This window comes from Acinonyx jubatus, chromosome C2 (assembly GCF_027475565.1).
Source record: "Acinonyx jubatus isolate Ajub_Pintada_27869175 chromosome C2, VMU_Ajub_asm_v1.0, whole genome shotgun sequence".
NCBI classification, from domain to species: Eukaryota; Metazoa; Chordata; class Mammalia; order Carnivora; family Felidae; genus Acinonyx; species Acinonyx jubatus.
In genome coordinates this window covers 140,186,577-140,208,000 of record NC_069384.1, presented here as the reverse complement: position 1 = coordinate 140,208,000, position 21,424 = coordinate 140,186,577, and the positions used below count along the sequence as shown (strand labels likewise).

The following is a 21,424-nucleotide window of genomic DNA, read 5'->3' as shown; positions in this document are numbered from 1 at the left end:
ACGAGGAGCTAGTTCTTTGACAAGATCAACAAAATTGATAAAGCTATAGTCAGACTCATCTGAGAGAGAGAGAGAAAGAAAGAGACAGAGAGGGAGGGACTCAAATAAACAAAATCACAAATGAAAGAGAAATAACAACCAACACCACGGAAATATAAACAATTGTAAAAGAACATTATGAAAAATTATATACCAACAAATTGGACAACCTAGAACAAATTGATAAATTCCTAGAAACATACAACCTACCAAACTGAAGTAGAAAGTCACAGAAAATATAAACTAATTACCAACAATGAAATTGAATCAGTAATCAAAAATTTTCAACAAACAAAAGTCCAGGACAAGATATCTTCACAGGCAAATTCTACCAAATATTTAAAGAAGAGTTAATACCTATTCTTCTCCAACTATTCCAAAAAATAGAAGAGGAAGGAAAACTTCCAAATTCATTTTATAAGGCCAGCATTACCCTGATACAAAAAAAAAAAAAAAAAATGAAGATACCACAAAAAACAGAACTATGGGCCAATATCTCTGATGAACATAGATGCAAAAATTCTCAACAAAATACTAGCAAACCAAATCCAACAACACATTTAAAAAATCATTCACTATGATAAAGTGGGATTCATTCCCCAGATGCAAACATGGTTCAATATTTGCAAATCAATCAACATGTTATATCATATCAATATGAAAAAAGATAAGAATCATATGATCATTTCAATAGATAAAGAAGAAGCATTCAGCAAAGTACAACATCCATTCATGATAAAAACCCTCAATAAAGTAGATTTAGAGAAAACATACCTCAACATACTAAAGGCCTTATATAAAAAAACCTACAGCTAACATCATACTCAATACGGAAACACAGAATTTTTCCCCTAAGGTCAGGAACAAGACAAGGGTGTCCATCACTCTCACCACTTTTATTCAAGTCCTAGCCACAGCAACCTAGACAACAAAAAGAAATAAAAGACATCCAAAGTGGTAAGGAATATGGAGTGCCTGGTGGCTCAGTCGGTTAAGCGTCGGACTTCGGCTCAGGTCATGATCTCGCGGTTTGCAAGTTCAAGCCCCGTGTCGGGCTCTGTGCTGACAGCCCAGAGCCTGGAGCCTGCTTTGCATTCTGTGTCTCCCTCTCTCTCTGCCCCTCTCCTGCCCATGCTCTGTCTCTCTCTGTCTCAAAAATAAATTAAAAACATTTAAAAATTTTTATAAACATAAATAAACAAACAAATTGGTAAGGAATAAGTAAAACTTCACTGTATGCAGATGACATTAAAACCCTAAAGATTCCAACAAAAAACTGTTAGAATTGAGAAATGAATACAGTAAACTCACAGAATACAAAATCAATGCACACAAAGTTGTTGCATTTCTAAACACTAATAATGAAATAGCAGAAGGAGAAATTAAGAAAACAATTCTCATTTACAACTGCACCAAAAATATAATAAAATATTTAGGAATAAACTTAACCAAAGAGGTGAAAGACCTGTACTCTTACAAAACACTGATGAAATAAATTGAAGATGACACAAAGAAATGGAAAGACATTTCATGCCCATGGATTGAAAGAACAAATATTGTTAATGTTTTTAAACTACTCAAAGAAATCTACACATTTAATTCAATCCCAATCAAAATATCAACAGCATTTTTCACAGAACAAGAAAAAAAATCCTAAAATTTTCATGGAACCACAAAAGACCCCAAGTAGCCAAAGCAAACTTGAAAAAGAAAAACAAAACTGGAGGTACCACAATCCCATACTTAAAGTTATATTACAAAACTGTAGTAATCAAAGAAGCTGGACAAAACAGATACAGAGATCAATGGAACCAAATATAAAGGCTAGAAACAAACCCACAGTTATATGGCCAACTAATCTTTGACAAAGGAAGCAAAAATATGCAATGGGAAAAAGACAGTCTCTTCAGCAAATGATGCTGAGAAAACTGGACAGCTACTGGCAAAAGAATGAAACTGGACCACTTTCTTACACCATACACAAAAATAAACTCAAAATGGATTAAAACCTAAGTGTGAGACCTGAAACCATAAAAATCCTAGGAGAGAATACAAGCAGTAATTTCTCTGACTTTGGTCATAGCGACATCCTTCTAGATATTGTCTCCTGAAACAAGGGAAATAAAAGCAAAAGTAAACTATCAGGTTACATCAAAATAAAAGGCTTGTTTCTGCACAGTGAAGGAAACAACCAACAAAACTAAAAGACAACATATAGAATTAGAGAAGATATTTGCAAATGATATATACAGGGTTAGTATCCAAAAAATATAAAGAACTTATACAACTCAACACCCAAAAAACAAATAATCCAATTAAAAAATGAGCAGAAGATATGAATGGACATTCCTCCAGAGAAGACACAGATGGCCAACACACACATGAAACATCATCAAGGAAATGCAAATCAAAACCACAATGAGACATCACTTCACGCCTAGCAGAGTGGCTAAAATCAAAAACTCAAGAAACAAGTGTTGTCAAGGATGTAGAGCAAAAGGGACCCGTGTGTACTGTTTGTGGGAATGAAAACTGGTACAGCTCCTGTGGAAGACAGTATGGAGGTTCCTCAAAAAACTAAAAATAGAACTACCCAATGATCCAGGAATTGCACTACTCAGTATTTACTCAAAACACGCAAAAACAGTAATTTGAAAAGATATATGCACACCTATGTTTATCACAGAATTATTTATAATAACCAAATTATGTAAGAAGCCCAAGTGACCATCAATATATGATGGGTTTCTTCTTCATCCAAAGAAGATGTAGCACTTATACACAATGGAATATTTGGCCATAAAAAAGCATAAAATCTTGCTATTTGCAACAACATGGATAGAGCAAGAGAGTATAATGCTAATTGAAATGAATCAGTCAGATAAAGACACATACCATATGATTTCAGTCATATATGGAATTTAAGAAACAAAACAAATGAGCAAAGGGAAGAAAAAGAGAGACAAACCAATAAATAGAGTCTTAACTATAGAGAACAAATTGATGGTTACCAGAGGGAAAGTGAGTGTGGGGAATGGGTGAAATAGGTGATGGGGATTAAAGAGTACACTATTCATGATGAGCACTGAGTAATGTATAGAATTCTTGAACTACTATACTATACACCTGAAATTAATATAACACTGGAGATTAACTTAAAAAAAAGAAGAATTAATGCCAATGCTTCTCAAACTCTTCCCCCCAAAAATGAAGAGGGAACACTCCCAAATTCATTTTATAAGACCAGTATCGGCTACTCTTTACCAAAGCCAGATAGGAAAAATATAAGAAAAAAAACTACAGGCCAATATCCTTGATAAGTATACAGGCAATAATTCTCATAATGATAGCAAACTGAATTGAAATATATATTAAAAGGCTCACAGAACATGACCAAATGAGATTTATCCCTGAAATGCAAGGATGGTTCAACCTGTGCAAATCAACAAATGTGATACAAGACATTAATAGAATGAAAGATAAAAATCATATGACCATCTCAACAGATGCACTAAAAGCATTTGACAAAATACAACATGATTTCATGATTAAAACTCTAAAAAAACTGAATATAGAAAGAACATACCTCAACATGATAAAAGCCATCTATGACAAGCCCATAGCAACCATCATACTCAATAGTGAAAGATTAAAAGCTTTTCCATTAAGATCAAGAACAAGACAAGGATGCCCACTCTCACCACTCCTATTCAATATAATACTAAAACTCTTAGCCAGAGCAATTAGGCAAGAAAAATAAATAAAAATTATCCAAACCAGAAAGGTAGAAGAAAAATTGTCTCTGTTTGCAGCTGACATGATATTAAATATAGAAAACTCTAAAGACTCCACCAAAAACTGTTGGAGCTATTCGGTGAATACAATAAAGTTACAGGATACTAGGGTGCCTGGATGGCTCAGTCAGTTAAGTGTCTGGCTTCAGCTCAGGCCATGATCTCCTGGTTCATGAGTTCAAGCCCCATGTTGGGCTCTGTGCTGACAGCTCAGAGCCTGGAGCCTGCTTCAGATTCTGTGTCTCCCTCTCTCTCTGCCCCTCCCCCACTTGTTCTCTCTCTCTCTCTCTCTCTCTCTCTCTCTCTCTCTCTCTCAAAAATAAACATTAAAAAGAATAAAGTTACAGGATACAAAATCAACATGGAGAAATCAGTTGCATTTCTTTATACTAACAATGAAATCCTCTGAAAAAGAAATAAAGAAAACATTCTCATTTACAATAGCATCGAAAACAATAAAATACTTAGGTATAAATTTAACCCAGGAGGTAACAGATCTATACACTGAAAACTACAAAAATTTGTTAAAAGAAATTGAAGACACAAATAAACAGATAACTCATGTTCGTGGATAGTAAGAATTCATATTGTTTAAAAGTCCATATTACCCAAGGCCACCTATAGATTCAATTCAATCTCTATCAAAACCAATTGTATTCTTGGGGTACCTGGGTGGCTCAGTTAGTTAAGCGTCTGACTCTTGATTTCAGCTCAGGTCATCATCTCACAGTAGTAGGATCGAGTCCCACATTGAGCTCTGTGCTGACAGTGCGGAGTCTACTTGGGATTCTCTCTCTCCCTCTCTTTCTCTCTGCCTCTCCCTCTATCAAAACAAACAAACATTAAAAAAACAATGCTATTCTTTACAGAAATAGAAAAGCAATCATAAAATTCATATAGAACCAAAAAAGCCTCCAAATAGCCAAAACAATCCCAAGAAAAAAGAACAAAGCTAGAAGCCTCACGCTTCCTGTTTTCAAACTATACTCCAAAGCTATAGTAATCAAAGAATATTACAGTAAAACCTTGGATTGTGAGCAACTGTTCTGTGAGTGTTCTGCAAGATGAGTAAATATTTCTAATTAACTTGATAAATGAGGGAATGTCTTGTAATACGAGTATTACATGATGCTGAATGTCACATTAACACAATGAAGCCAATGGTTCTTGAAATTTGCTTTGATATACAAGTGCTTTGGATTACAAGCATGTTTCTGGAATGAATTATGCTTGCAAACCAAGATTTTAATGTATACTGGCATAAAAATAGCGACTAAGGGAACAGAAACAAGAGCCTAGAAATAAACCATAACATAAACATTCAAGTATTATTTGACAAGAGAGCCAAGAATACTCAATGGGAAAAGGATAGTCTCCTCAATAAATAGTGCTGGGGAAACTTGATAATCATGCAGAAGAATGAAATTGGATGCCTATCTTACACCATTCACAAAAATTAACTCTAAATGGATTAAAGATTTAAACAGAAGACTTGAAACCCTATAATTTATAGAAGAAAACACAGGGAACAAGGTCCTGATGTTGGTCTTAGCAATGATTTTTTTGGATATGACACCAAAAGTGCAAGCAACAAAAGCAAAAATCAATAAGTGAGATTACATCAAACTTAAAAGTTTCTGCACGGCAAAGGAAACCATCAGCAAGATGAAAAGGCAATCTATACAATAGGAAAATATTTGTAAACCATCTATTTGATAAGGACCTATTAAACAAAATATATGGAACTCGTGTAACTCAATAGCAAAATATATATATATTATATGATTATGATTATATCATATATATTATATGATGATTATTATTATGATATATATGATATTATAGATATAGATATAGATATAGATATAGATATAGATATAGATGAGTTTAAAAATTGGCAGAGGACCTAAGTAGATATTTTTCCAAAGAAGAATACAAATGGCCAATAGGTATATGTAAGGTGTTCAACATCACTCATCATCAGGGAAATGCAAATCAAAACCACAATGAGATATCACCTCACAACTGTTAGAATGGCTATCATCAAAATATCAAAATGACAAGAGAGAACAAGTATTGTGAGTATGTGGAGAAAAGAGAACCGTCATGCACTGTTGGTGAGAATGTAAATTGGTGTAACCACTATGGAAAACAGTAGAGCCACTATATGATCTAGTAATCCCACTTCTGAGTATATAACCCAAAGAAAATGAAATCAGGATCCTGAAGAGGTATCTGCACTCCCATGATCACTGCAGAATTATTCACAATAGCCAAAGTATGGAAACAACCTAAGTGTTCATGCACAGATAAATGGGTAAGGAAGATGCAACATAAATACAGAATGGAATATTATTTAGCCACGAGAAAGAAGGAAATTCTGCCATTTGTGACAACATGAATGGACCCTGAAGGTATTATATACTAAGTGGAATAAGCCAGAGAAAATCAAATACTGTATAATCTTACTTATATGTGGAATATAAAAAAAACTGAACTCATCGAAACAGATAGTGGAATGGTAGTTTCCATGGACTGGAGGTTGGGGAAATAAGGAGATGTTGTCAAAAGAAACAAACTCCCAGTTATAAGAGATCTAAGTTCTGGGGATGTAATGTACAGCATGGTGACTCTAGTTAACAATACTGTATGATACACTTGAAAGTTGCTAAGACAGTAGATCTTAAATATTTTCAACACACGTACACACAAGGTAATTAATTATGTGAGGTAACAGAGGTGTTAACTATCCTGCTGTAGTAAACATTTTTGCAACAGATTTGTGTATCAAATCATCATGGGTACATTTTAAACTTACACAATGTTATAAGTCAATTATATATCAATAACGTTAGAAAACAAATCTTAAAAAAACAGAGGTGCCTGGGTAACTCAGTTAAGTGTCCAACTCTTGTTCTCAGCTCAGGTCTTGATCTCATGGCCATGACTTCAAGCCCCATATTGGGCTCTGCACTGGCTGTGAAGCTTACTTAAAAGAAAAAAAAAAAAAGAAAGAAAACAAAAAAGAAAAAAAGAAAAAGAAATTTCCAACCTCTTCCAAAGTGGCTGCCCTATTACACCTTCCATCCGTGATGTATAAGGATTCCAAAATCTCTATTTTCCTTGCAAGTATTTTTTATTGTCTATCCTTAATTAAAGCCACTCTAGTGGGAATAAAGTGGTATCTCATCACATCTTAATTCACGTCTTCCTAGTGACTGACTAATGATGTAGAGCATCTTTTCACATGCTTGTTGGCTATTTGTATATCTTCTCTGATGAAGTGCCTATTATATATCTCCTGCCCATTTTTTTTAAATTGGGTTGTCTGTCTTACAATGAGCTCCAAAAGCTCTTTATTTTATTCTGGACATAAGTCCTTTATCAGATATGTAATTCAAAAAATATTTTCCCTGGGCCTGTGTCTTGTCTTTCCATTTTTAAAATGATGTCTCTTGAAGCACAAAATTTTAAAACTTTAATGAAGTTCAATTTATCACTTTTTTCTTTCATGGATATTCCTTTTTATTTAAGAAAGAAGTTCCTCTCTAGAAATTTCTGCCCAGATACCAATGACCAAAACCATATTATGTAACTGATCTTAGGGGTAAGGGAGTTTGACTCTAACAAAATTTGCCCTCAACAAAATTAGGTTCTGTTATAAAAGGGACAAAAAAAGACAGAAAGGCTATTTGTAAAGCAATTAGCATTGTCATCATTTTTTAAGCAAGATCATCCGATTCTACTTTAGAAAGTCTATCGGTTTTTCTAGCGCCAAAATAATGCTTCATAACAACACGCAGAAAACCCCTGTAGCATACACAATGAATGGTTATTGCCCACATGTCGAGAGTAAGCTGAGCTTTGGCTGAGTGGCTTTGCTAATCTTGGCTGGTTCTCTCTCTCTCTCTCTCTCTCTCTCTCTCTCTCACACACACACACACACACACACACACACACACACACACACACGCCTAGGCATGGGCTAGCTGTTGATTGATCTAGACTGGTTTCAGTAGGCTGTGTATGATAATGTTGCTCTACTCCATGTGTCCCTCATCCTCCAGCAGGCTAGCTGAGCCACACTTTCCTGGCAGTGGCAGAGTGCAAGAAGGCAAGGTCAACAAGACCTCTTGAGGCTCAGGCTAGGGAATGACATTCTTCCACTTGCCCCACATCCCATCGTCCACTCCGAGTCATAAAGCTAGCCCAGATTTAAGAAATCACGAAACAAATTAATTCCTCTCTTCAGGGAGGAGAATTGCAATCTCACGTCAAATATGTGTACCCAGGGAGGGATCTGGGGCCTTGAAAGCAGTCAATCTCACATACAAAACAGCATTGTCAGACTAGGGAAGTGGGGTGAGGGAATGAGCTAGGCTTGAGTAAAAACAAGTGAGGCAATTTCAGTAATCAGGTGAGAAAATGGTAGCCCGAGCTAAGGGGAGCCTATGAGTAGGAAGAGAAACAGACCAACTCCAGAGATATCTAGGAGCTAGTGGAGAAGACTTGGGTTGATTAAATCACAGGGAGAGGAGTACAGGAGGGGGGCAAGGAGCAGTCAAGTACTCTACATAATTTTTCTTCTTTCTGCTTTTCAGTGAAGGTCTAAGTCATCAGATATTTTTGTTATCAAAGAGACTAGAGAGAGAAAAAAAGCATTATATATGGAACAGTATGACATACATTTGAATTTTACTTATTGCCAAAACTGGCCCATTTTTATTTTAGCTTCAGTTTGATTTTACACTGATCTCTTGGGAGTGTTGCAAGGTGCAATAACTTGTGACACGTGTCTATCACTAAGATCTAGTTTAATGAAGCATTTTATTCTAAATGATACACTGTGGGCGAGGTGAGAAGAGAAATGTTTTCCCAGAGCCATACGGATATGGCTTTGGTTGATTAGCCCTGAAAATTGTCCAAAATAAATTAGTACTTAATGTAAGCCAGAAAGCCAGATGCCAGCTTTAATGGGGAGTCACAAAGTAGCATGACAACAGTAACACAAAAAGAGCTGAAGGGGCTTGTGAATCAAATGTTGCATTTGCTGATACAAGTTTTGTGCATTGTCAGGGCTACAGACACCTGCTTTACTGAGAGTGAAAATTTCCAAGGCTTATTATCATGGAATATGATACTCCGTGGGGTTCGTTCAGCCTTCAAATGCAGAAGTTCTAGCTTGAAAACCAAAGCTGGAAGCACATATTTTGCTGGGTCTTGATGACTGCACTCTCCAGTGGACATTTCAAGTTTCATTCTAAAAGAAAAGTCCAGGTGTGCCTAGGTGGCTCAGTTAAGCGTCTGACTTAGGCTCAGGTCATGATCTCATGATTCGTGAGTTTAAACCCTGCATCAGGCTCTGTGCTGACAGCTCAGAGCCTACAGCCTGCTTCAGATTCTGTGTCTCCCTCTCTCTGCCCCTCCCTAGCTTGTGCTCTGTCTCTCTCTCAAAAATAAATATTTAAAAAATTAATAAATAAATAAAAGAAAGAAAAGGACAGGTTCCCATACCCTTAAGCAAAGTCCCACTAAATTTCAAGAACAAGATAGTAGGAGAGACAGAATGTCATGGTAAACTTGTGTGGGAGACACAATCAACACATTGGAGGATGTGCTGGTCTAGGGTACCTGGAAGGAAATGAAGAGAAGGGTAAGATTCTCTCTCCAGAGACACCCCACACCCTTTATTTTTGCCCCCCAAAAATAAAGAAGCAGAAGCTGGAGTGTGAATATTTTACCAATCCCCATGACAAGGTCTCTAGTGGACACTACCATTTGCTTACTCACTCGCTTTTTTTTATACTGAGCTGTTATCACTTAGCTAAAATATCACTAACATCACGGCTGGTGAGTTCTATTGTGTGAAACGAAAACACAGAGAGACTTCCTGAATTGAGGTAAGGACAATAGCAGTCTTCGCTGAGATCTATATAGCAGGCATGTTGCATGTTTATCTTATTTATTCCTCTGAACAACCCCCAAATGTAAGCATTTGCTATCATTATTTAAATGATAAAGAGAATTAAATTTGAGAATGGTCAAGAAATATGTATCCAAGCTCATGCATCTAGAAAATTTGTTCAACCAGGATTTGATCTTCTTCTATTCTGTTCCCAAACCCCTTGGCCTTAACCATGCCTACATTAGAGTCTAAAAGGGAAGATAAAACATGGATGAAAGCAATCAGGGTAGATATAATGATCCTTAGAATGGTTTCTACATGCCCAACATTTTTCTAAACACTTTGTATGTTTTAATTCACTTAATCCCTATAGTGATGTCATTATGTAGGTACTAGTATTGCCTCCATTTTTAAGAATAGGAAAACTGAGGCACAGAGACATTTACTAAAAGTCATACAATCAATAAATGACAATGCTGGGACTTGAGCACAGGGAGACTGGGGCTCAAAGAAACCATGCTGTCAACACCTTGCTATGCTGTCACTCTCAAAGGAAAAACACAGATTCAAAGCAACAGGAGGGAGTAATTTCTTGAAGCTATAAAGTAGACTAGTATGTGGGAGAAAATAACTTAAGTTTTGGGGGAAGATGAAAGTCTAAACTCGTTTTTGGAAAAGAGGTGCACATGTGGTAGGAGGGTGAGGTTCAAGTGGAATGTGGAATACATTCTACTTACATTTCTCTCCAGCACCCTGCCTTTATTCTCTATCTTTGGCATTATTTCCTACATAGCAGTTTGTGGTCTATAATTATGTATTTCCTTACTTCCTTATAAAAAGACCATAAGGGCAGAGACCAGATTCTTTCCATCACTGCATACCCGGTGCCAGGCACTCAATCATCACCAATGAACCGGATAAAGGAGACGGAAGGAAATTGGAAAAGCTAGGGAATGTGTAAAGGGTTGATAAATTCTGTAGGAATTCAAGAAACCTGTCCAGGATTGGTCAAGGAGGGCTTCGTGTGGTCAGTGGAATCTGAGCCAAGCAACAATTTTTAAATATAGTATATTACAATGTTTCTAAAATTTACATGTTTTTCATGTGAAATGAGTGACACTGAAATTAGAACCCACTTTTAGTCAAGGGTATACTTTAGCTTAATTGGCATCCTTTTTTCTACCTTAAATAATAAATTAAAATGATAGTCCATTTTATAATTGATGACATCTTAGATCAATGAAATAAAGTATTGATGTAAAAATGGCTTGTCTGACACCTATAGACAATGCCTGTTAGGAAACAAATGGGGAAGACAAAAGCAAACTATGGAGTGTCCTGGAATCCAGTCTTATTGTAGGCTTGATATGAAAAATAATAGGAAGCCATGGTGACTTTCTGGGCAGAGGAATAACTTCACTGAAACAGTGTTTAGGAAAGAAGTGACTGGACTCCGCATAAAGAAAACCCTGAAGATGGAAGAAAATGGCACCAGTGAAGGCAGCCTAGCAGTGAGGACATACAGAGACATGTCCCAAAGTCAAGAGTGTTCCAAAGTCCACTGTGTAACTAATGCTTTGAGCTGACATGCATCATTTGCCTTTCCAGTTTGGGTTTCTTCATTAGTAAGACAAAGGGGTAACACAGAACAGTTTACAGGGCTCTGTGAGTTCTAAACCTTGATGTGTACTCCAGGTATGAAACAGTAGGACAGATAGCAACATAAACCATGAATACTTCGGGACCAGTATTTTGAAGGAAGAACAGTGTGTGCAGAAATGTCGAGTTTGGAGGAAGGATGGAATAGAATCCAACACAGTGTGGCTAAAGATAAGGTCAACGATGCACAAGGGCAGAAGTGGACAAGGCTGAGCAGAGCCTTTTGGAAGCCACGTTGGAAGGTTTGGACTTTATTCCAGGAACAATAGGAAGCCATTGAATAAGCAAGCAAAACTATCATAATCAAATATACACTTAAGGTGGTCATTTTGTCTGATTTGCTGTGGGAGAATGTGCTAGGGGTAAGCCCAGAATGAGCCGACCTACTCTGAAGAACCAGTTGGAAAAAAAAAAAAATGGAAGAGTCTAACATTAGAGTGATATACCATAGGGAGAAAGGGAACTAGACAGGATTCAAGACACTTAGAGACAGAACTAGCAGGATTTACTAAGAGATTTAATTTTGAGAGAGAGAAATAAAATAATAATTTTAACAGTGGCTGTATTAGTTTTGTAGGGCTGCCACAAGAAAATCACTACAACTGGGTAGCTAAAATGAGAGATAATTGTTTTCTCATGGTTCTGGAGGTTAGAGGTCCAAGATCAAGGTGTCAGCAGGTTTGGGTTCCTCTGATGCCTCTCTCCTGGACTTTCAGATGATTGCCTTCTCACTATGTCCTCACATGGTCATTCCTCTGTGTGTGTGCATTCCTAGTGTCTCTGTGGCCCAATCTCTTTTTATAATGACACCAGTCAGATTAAATTGGGACCCACCAAACACCTTCATTTTATTTTAGTTATATCCTTTTTTCTTAATTTTTTTAAATGTTTATTTATTTTTGAGAGGGAGACGGAGTGCAAGCAAGGGAGGGGGAGAGAGAGAGGGAGGCAGAATCCAAAGCAGCTCCAGGCTCTGAGCTGTCGGCACAGAGCCTGACACGGGGCTTGAACCCCAAGCCATGAGATCATGACTTGAGCCGAAGTCGGATGCTCAACCAACTGAGCCACCCAGGCACCTCTTAATTATATCTTTAAAGGCCCTATTTCCAAAAAAAAGTCATATTTTGAGGTTTGGGGTGGGGGTAGGCTTCAACATATTAACTTGGGGGACACACAATTTAGCCCACAATGTAGTAATAAGAATAGTAATAGCTAATACCTAGAGGACCTACTAATTCCATTGTCTCCCTTTTCACAATTCTGGACTATCTTCCTTTCTTCTTCCACCCTCTCCACCCTCAGCTATCCATCTGTTAGCCACCTGCTCTCCTACTTATTTCCTGGGGCTCTGAATCCCCCACGATCATATTGGACACCAAATCACACCTCAGTGGCCCCCCTCCCTAGCTTTCCAGCCATTCATTAAGCATTTTAGCTCCCATTACCATCATGTGATCTCACCCAACCCCCACCCAGTCAACGGAAACAAAGAAATAACTACCACACTTCCACCTCCTCAACAGACATCATGCCCTCAGTACTCAAGAACTCAGCACATATCCGTAGTCTACAACTGAGATCACTGTGACTCTCTCTGCCTGTGGAGCGGTCAATACATGTCAGAAATTAATCCCGTCCCCAGGTTAGGTTCTCCAGGAAGCACACTGTGAGACAGAATTTAATGTGCAGGATGTGTTAAGGAGTTCTCTTGGGATTGACACCCACAGAGATAGAGAAAGCAAACAGGAGTGGGCTGAGACAAAAATCAAGTTGGTCCAGAGGACAGGCCTGGACAACCTCAGTCAACCCTGTGGGGAGCTCTGGAGGCAAATTAGAATCGTCCCAAGTTGGGTTTAAATGGCCAGGCTTTTATATCCCCACTTCAGTCAAACATTGCATACGGGCTACCATGGAAGGATGTGACCTCGGCAAGGTGGCTTTCAGCACTGAAGGTAATTACTGAATGGGTAGATGGTGGAAGGGTGTCCACTGACGGCACTCCCAGAAGCTGGGCAAGTCCTTCCCTGAAGGAGAATCTGGGTGGCACAGATGGCCCCCACAAAGCCCCAGCAAGCAGCCCTGAGCCAATGACTGACCAGGGTTGGAGAATAAGTACCCCAGTGTCCTCATTTCTTGGGGTTGGGACTGGGGGAGGGAAGAGATCTCTAAAGCACATTCTGCCCTCTCCCAGAATTTCCCAATTTAATTGAGCCTCAGTTGCCCAAAGTGATAACCTGCTTGATCTCACACCATTTACTGGATTTCTTCCCTTCCCCATCTCACTTCCCCACTCTTTACCTGTGCCTCCTAGATACACTATGTGCATTTAAATCCTCATCTCAGTGCTGTTTTGGGGATAACCCAACCAAAAATATCTCCAAAAAGTTTCTTTATTCATAGTCTCTATGTTAAAAATAGACATTTTTTTTTAAAGGAATGGCCTATATCCCTAGGCTAAATTGCTTCCCTTTCATTGCAATTTACACCTTTTTTTTCCCAATTGAACCAGTTATTTGAAGTAGGCATGAGTGACCTTGGCATATGCTAATGCCTGTAAGGTGCAGACTGTTTGCAGAAAGTGCTGATTTCTCCAGCATGATGTTTATTGTTTATCAGAAGGCCCACGCGTTCGACAAGAAAACATCCTTAGCACTTCTCTGTGACTTAATCAAAAGCTGGTCGCTGAAGTACATTCCTCAGTCATAAACCTAGCAGACAATAAAATCAATCTTCTCTGAATGGTTATGTCTGGCACATGCTTATAACAACTTGTTGGCTGCTCGAGTCCCCACATCTGTATTCAGCAGCAGCTGTCCAGGGAAATGGTCTCCATAAACCTCAGGAATACCTGCTGTTGGCCTATCTGCATCGACAGATAGAACCAGAGAATTGCTCTTCCTGGCAAGGGATGACAGATGGGCTGACGACCTCCAGAGGGTTTGGTTGCTACACCAGGACTGGCAGTTCCAGGTGGTAGATGACTACACAAACACTTCTAACCATGAACAGCTTTCCTTTATGTGGGAAGGTTCTCTTAGTTGACAGATACATGTGGTAAGGGGAACGTTTGTTTTTGGTCTTCTTTACTTCCTTTTAACCTGTGGCCCTTAGCCGTTTGCATCCATTTGAGTTGTCAAGAAAGAAAAGAGAAAAAAAATCGAAAATCTTTGGCTTTTAAGTTGAAAAGCCATAGTCCACCTGTCACAGGAGGTGTTCAAAGAATACGTGCAAAGAGAATTTGTTGCCACCCATCAAAGAAATTTTTATTGTCCTGAGACAGTGACTTGAGTGCAGGGAGTTTATTCACAAGGTGGTTCCAGGAAGCACACGTAAGATACGAGACAGGGGCGCCTGGGTGGCTCAGTTAGTCAAGCGTCCAACTTCAGCTCAGGTCATGAGCTCACAGTTTGTGAGTTCGAGCCCCATTTTGGGCTCTGCGCTGACAGCTCAGAGCCTGGAGCCTGCTTCGGATTCTGTGTCTCCTCATCTGTCTGCCCGGCTCATGCTCTGTCTCTCTCTGTCTCTCAATAATGAATAAATGTTAAAAAAATTTTTTTAAAAAGTAAGATGTGAGACAGAGAAAGGAAGAAAGTAAATAAATGGCGCATTGATGAGCTGGTTTGCAATGTGGGCAGCTGGTGCTAAAATGTATTAGGGACCCTCTGAGAAACTGTGTGAAGCACCCCTCAGAATCTTCCTGAAAGACAAGCAGATTGGGGCATTTAACTCCCAAATCCCTTCACCTGCTGGGCAACAGCTTCCCACAGAGATGTCAATACTGTATAATTCTGGGCTGTACCTGCTCAGCCAAGCATGCTTCCATGATATCACAGAAAGCCCTCAAGCAGAGAAACAGAAAGAGGCAGGTGCGGGCACTTTGAGTGGGAACTGGCAGTATGTTGGAAGTGTTTATAGCTGCAGCTCAGCGCGGGTGAGAGAATGAGAGAATACGGGGCAAGAAATCAACAGTGCCTGCTTTAATATGCTTGAGAGTTGAAGAGAAGGCAGTAAGGGACAGAGGCAGAGGGAAGTAAGGCCATGAGATACCATGCGACGTTTTGAAAAGGGGCTCTGCCCCTTCTGTCCCTCATCCTCCACTGGTCAAATCCAGTATGGGGAAGAATGGCTGAACCCTCACAAAACTTTTAGAGTCTAAGCACAATGAGAGCCTGAGTTCAAGTTCCTGGCAAGGCCCTTGAAAGCAAGCAAGGCCCTTGAGTTCCCCCATACCTCTCTAGCTTTAAGAACAACACAGAGAAAAATGATGTCAGCAAAGGTAATCTCAGAAAACACAAAAATACAAGAAGGCTAGAAGGGTGCCTGGGTGGCTCAGTCCGTTAAGCATCTGACTTTGGTGCAGGTCATGATCTCACAGTTTGTGGGTTGGAGCCCTGCGTCGGGCTCTGTGTGGAGCCTGTAGCCTGCTTTGGATTCTGTGTCTCCCTCACTCTCTGCCCTTCCCCCACTCACACTCCATGTTTCTCTCTCTCTCAGAAAAAAAAATAAACTTACAAAAAGGAAATATAAAGTCAAGGACAATACGAATATTTCAGCAAAGTCAGGGTGAAGGGTAGCGATGGCTAAGAAGAATGCAGCTGCGACCATTGCAGCAGGTGCCAGGAAAAACCAGAGACCAAAAACATTCCAGATTCCTCCCTCCAAAGCCATGGCACTCTACAAATTCCCCAAACCTTAGATGCTGCCACAGGGAGGAGGGGGGAGAGAAAATGTCCAAATTGACAGAGGCTAAATCTAAAATGACTATATGTCTTAGTTTGGGCTTCCGTAAAAGAAGAGCCTGAATTTGAGTGTAGCTGCTTTTTTGGGGAGGCAGAGGAAGGGGATTCCAGAGAACAGGAGTGAGGGACTAGAAGAAAGAAACTGAGAAAGAAGCAAAGCCAATGTAAGGGAGTGTTATTGAGGCAGCCCTTGTGAGCAATAAGAAATCACTTCCTTTGGAACCTCCTGAAAATCATAGAGAATTGTCCACCTGAATGACGGGAAGCTGAGGCATTTATCCATGGACCCCCATGTTCAAATGGTCAAGGGATGGCTTCCGTATTAGTCTGCATCTCCAGTAAAGCAGAAATAGTAGTGTGTGTGTGTGTGTGTGTGTGGAGAGAGAGAGAGAAAGATATTTATTATAAGGAATTGACTCACATGATTACAGAAGCTGACAAGTCACAAGATCTGCAGGGTGAGTTGGCAAGCTGGGGACCTGGGAGAGCTGATGGTATGGCCCCAGTCTGAAGGGCGGGCTCAAGGCTCAAGAGGAGCCATTGTTTCAGTTTGAGTCGGAAAATGACAATGTACCAGTCCACAGGCCATCAGGCAGAGAGAGTTCTCTCTCGAGGGACAGTCAGCCTTAGTGTTCTATTCAGGCTTTCAACTGATTGTATGGGGCCCACCCACAGTATCCAGGCACTCTGCTTTACTCAGTCTACCCATTTAAACATTAATCTCATCCAAAAACTCCCTTAGAGAAACACCCAGAATGATGCTTAATATCTGGGCACCCTGTGGCCCAGTCAAGCTGACACATAAAATTAACCATCACATAGCCTCAGAAGTGTTCATTCTTCTGCACTTCCAAGCTGCATATACACTACAGGCCAAGCTAGCGCCTGCCAACATTCGTGAGTTTGAAGGAACCCACGGGCAAAAAAAAAAAAAAAAAAAAAAAAAAAGCAAAGACTCGGCACATAAACCTCAGCCTAGAGGCTGACAGTTGGAAGTAAGTCAAAGCCCATACAGAATTATGCACACAGCCAAGATTTAAATCAGAAGTGAGGCACAGATGATGTGACTGGGGGCATAAGAGCATCTTCTCTATTAGGTTTTTCAGAATTTATTAAGATTATTATTTTTCTTTTATTTATTTATTTTTCTTTTATTTATTTATTATTATTCTTCTTTTTCGAATAGGGATTCGAAAAAGAGATTAGATTGAGTCACAGCAAGATTTGGAAAGCTACACTTTCTGCACATCTGCTTTTTGTCGTCTGGGATATTCTTACCCACTTCGCAAGTATTACCTTAACAAGTTAGATTAATCAGATCTTGGCAATCAATGGATTGCTGCCCAATCATCTCATACCTAATGGACCTGTAATTTATTTTTCACATTAATTCATCCATTGAACCTTTACTGAGTATGTAAGCCATCATGCCAGTTGGGACCACAAAAGGCAGACGAGATGAATTTTCTGCTCATTGATAGCCTCCCTACTACTTGCCATCAAAGACAAAAGGTTGACTTTGTGAATACTGGCAGCTGTATAGGATTATAATGTCAGGCCTTATTTGGGCACAGTGTCTCTGACTAGAGATGGGGAAGAAAAACAGATATTTACCTAAACACTGGAGGTCACAGAAGTCCACATTTGTGTCAGTTCCACTCAAAGGAAAACTGTTTGACCTCAAACATCCGGGCATGTCTACAGCCAAATTTATAAAGGTAAAAAATTTCTCTTCTGGGCACCTGGGTGGCTCAGTCAGTTAAGTTTCTGACTTCAGCTCAGGTCCTGACCTTATGGTTCACGGGTTTGAGCCCCACATCAGGCTCTGTACTGACAGCTCAGAACCTAGAACCTGCTTCAGATTGTGTGTGTGTGTGTGTGTGTGTGTGTGTGTGTGTGTGTGTCTGCCCCTCCCCCATTCATGCTCTGTCTCTGTCTCTCAAAAATAAATTAAAAAAAATTCTCTTCAAATTATACCACCAGCATTCTGTTTCTTTTTACCACCTGGCAATAAAGGAGTCAAACCAAACATATAATTTCTTTTTCTCACTCACAAATAAGTAGAGGTCTTTCCAAAATGTTCTTCCTGTATTTCCTCCCTTTTTCCCTCTTATTCATTAACTTTTACCTTTCTCTAATTTTTCCTTCTCCCACTCTTTCCCCAAAGTCCAGAGAAGGAGTAGGAAGCCAGAGTGGACGGAGAAAACAAGAAAAATGATTAATTTTTAAGAAAATTATTTCAGCAATGTTTTCCCCTTTCAAACCCTGAACAAAAATGAACTTCCAACAATACTCCCAGTTTATTCATTTGAACTAAGGAGATGCTTAGTTCAAACGTGTGGCCCATATGCCATCAGTGAGGTATAAAGATTTTCCTAAGAGACCACCAAATGATCAAAACTACAGGTTCTGGGGGCACCTGGGTGGCTCAGTTGGTTAGGCATCTGACTCTTGAATTCTGCTCAGGTCACGATCTCATGATTCGTGAGTCCAAGCCCCGTGTCATGCTCTGAGCTGACAGCGTGGAACCTACTTAAGATTCTCTCTCCACTTCTCTCTGCCCCTCCCTCACTTGCACTATCTCCCTCTCAAAATAAAGAAATACACCTTAAAAAATACTACAAGTTGTATGGTTGTTACAGGGGAGTAATGCACTATAGTGTATGTATTCCACAGACTTTATCATCTTTATCATACTCCGGCACTATGTTAATAACAGAAATAATAATAGCTAGCATTTGTTGAGTATGAATGCACCAGGTACTCTTAGAAATGCTTTCTTTACATGTACTAACACATGTATTCTTCACACCAAACCTAGGGTTTGGTCATCCCTATTTACAGGTGGGGAAACAGAAGCACACAGAGATACAACACACTACCCAAGATCACACAGTCAGTAACCAGTGGGACCAGTCCAAGCTCAGGCATTCTGGCTAGAACTCTGTACTACCATGCCTTTGCATGAGCTGTAGAGCAGTATTGAAATTTGTCATTTATAAACTAAAATGAGCGGTTTACTAGTGTTTACCGAGGATTCTCATTCAATGTTCTAATTGGCTGGTGGCATAATACCATGCAGCCCAGCAAATCTCCTATCAAGCATAAACATAAGCAGTACTTGATTCTAAATTGCTAAGTCCAATGGTCAATTCTCAGTCCTGACTACACTTGATCTATCAGCAGGCTCCCTCCTCTTCAATATACTTTCTCTTCTTTTCTCCCAGAGTACCAGTCTCTCTTGAAAGGGGCACGCTTGGCCATTGCTTCTTTTTTTTTTTTTTCATTTTTTTAAAAATTTAATTTGGCCATTGTTTCTTGGGTCTCTTTGGCTGGTCCCTCCTTTAATAGACCTGATAGTACTGGAAGGCATCAGAGTATAGCCCTTCATCGTCCCTCCTTATGTGTAACTGCACACGCTTTTTTGGTTAGACAATCCATTCTCACATCTTAAATACCATCTATTTACATGCCAGTAAGTCCCAAATGTTTAAGTCAAGCCCAGCCTTCTCCTTCCTGAACTCCAAACTCTCATACCAACTGCTACTTCAATGTCTTCACTTGGATATCTAATAAACACCTGAACCTCAATACGACTTAAACAGTCCTGTTCTTTTCCTCCCAAACTTGATCCTCACTCAGCCTTCTCCATCTTCAAATGATGGCAATTTCATCCTTCTGCTCATCCAAGGAAAATACCTTGGAGTCATGCTTGACTTTTCTCTTGTTTTCACATGCTGCATAAATTCCACGTAGGTTCTACTTCCAAACGTACCCACAACATGACCACATCTCAACACTTCCACTGTTAGCACCGTAGCTTGAGCCACCATCCTCTTTTACCAGGATGACTGCAATAGACTCCTCACTGGAATCCTTGCTTACCTTCTCATCTTCCTACAATCTATTCTCATATATACAGCAGCCTACTAGATTATAAGCTATACCATGTCCCTCTGCACAAAACCCTTCAATAGGTTTCCATCTCACTCGGACATGAAGAATGCCTCCCACCACCCCTACCTTTCTGACATCATCTTTCCCCTTGCTCATCCCACTCCAGCCACACTGGCTGCCTGTTCCTCCACACGCACTCTCCCATCTTAGAGCCTGTACATTGGCTGTGCCCTCTCCCTACGTGTCCTTCTATTCGAGATCCACTTGGCAAATCCCTCACGTGAAGTCTGTTCTTAAGTGTCTCCTTCTCAATGAGTCTTGCTCTTATCTGCCCCTATTCAAAACTGTAACTAATCCCCTACACTTAATACTCTCAATCTCTTTACTTGGCCCTCCATTTTTCTTCTTAGATACTAATTGTCAACTACTGGCAATTTACTTATTTTATTTATTCTTAATTATCTGAATCTCCCACTAGAATGTAAGCACTAAAAGGGCAAGACTCTTTTTCTTTTTTATTCGTAGATATATTCTAAGACGCTTTCCTAGAAAAGCTGGCACATAAGAGGCTCTCAGTAAGTACTTTTGTCTAATTAATCCTCTAGTGTTCAGAACGCTCTCTTTCTTAAAATATACGTGCTGCCTTGAACTGGTCACGGTTTTTCTTTTTTTTTTTTTTTTTTTAATTTTTTTTTCAACGTTTTTTATTTATTTTTGGGACAGAGAGAAACAGAGCATGAACGGGGGAGGGGCAGAGAGAGAGGAAGACACAGAATCGGTAACAGGCTCCAGGCCATCAGCCCAGAGCCTGACGCGGGGCTCGAACTCACGGACCGCGAGATCGTGACCTGGCTGAAGTCGGACGCTTAACCGACTGCGCCACCCAGGCGCCCCTGGTCACGGTTTTTCAATTACTACTCTTGCTTTTTACTTATCACTGGAGTTAGTATAGCTACATAATTATGATTTAACTTGTTTTTATTTGATTAACCTTACATGTCTTGCAAAAAATACATTCAGCAACAGCATTTTTTGACCCATAATCTCTCAATAAATACACTTTAAGGGCTTTGTATTGAGTGCAAATATGAATTGGCCATACTTTGGGGCTGAAATAGATATATGCAAAATCCACACAATTTTGCTTTTATGGTGGAGGATACTTAATTAGCGATACACTGCCTATGAGTTTGGGTTATTTAAATAACATACTTCAAGGCAAATGTAAAATTACAAGTTATATTCCAGTTTAAAAGGTACTGATATATAATAAAAAATCGTATGTGTAGGTTTAAATTCCTCTAATAGATGGCACATGTTACTATAATAGCAAGTAAATCGCTACTTTTTAATTTTTGTTTCTCTCCAATTTGTTATTATAAAGCATTTTT

General features: G+C 39.3%; 1 long non-coding RNA gene across 2 annotated transcripts in view; it reads right to left on the bottom strand.

The window, feature by feature from the left end:
* LOC113594163 (uncharacterized) overlaps window positions 1-21,424 on the bottom strand; it is a 303,171-nt gene that overhangs the window by 184,798 nt on the left and 96,949 nt on the right. The gene's annotated exons all lie outside the window — the stretch shown is intronic.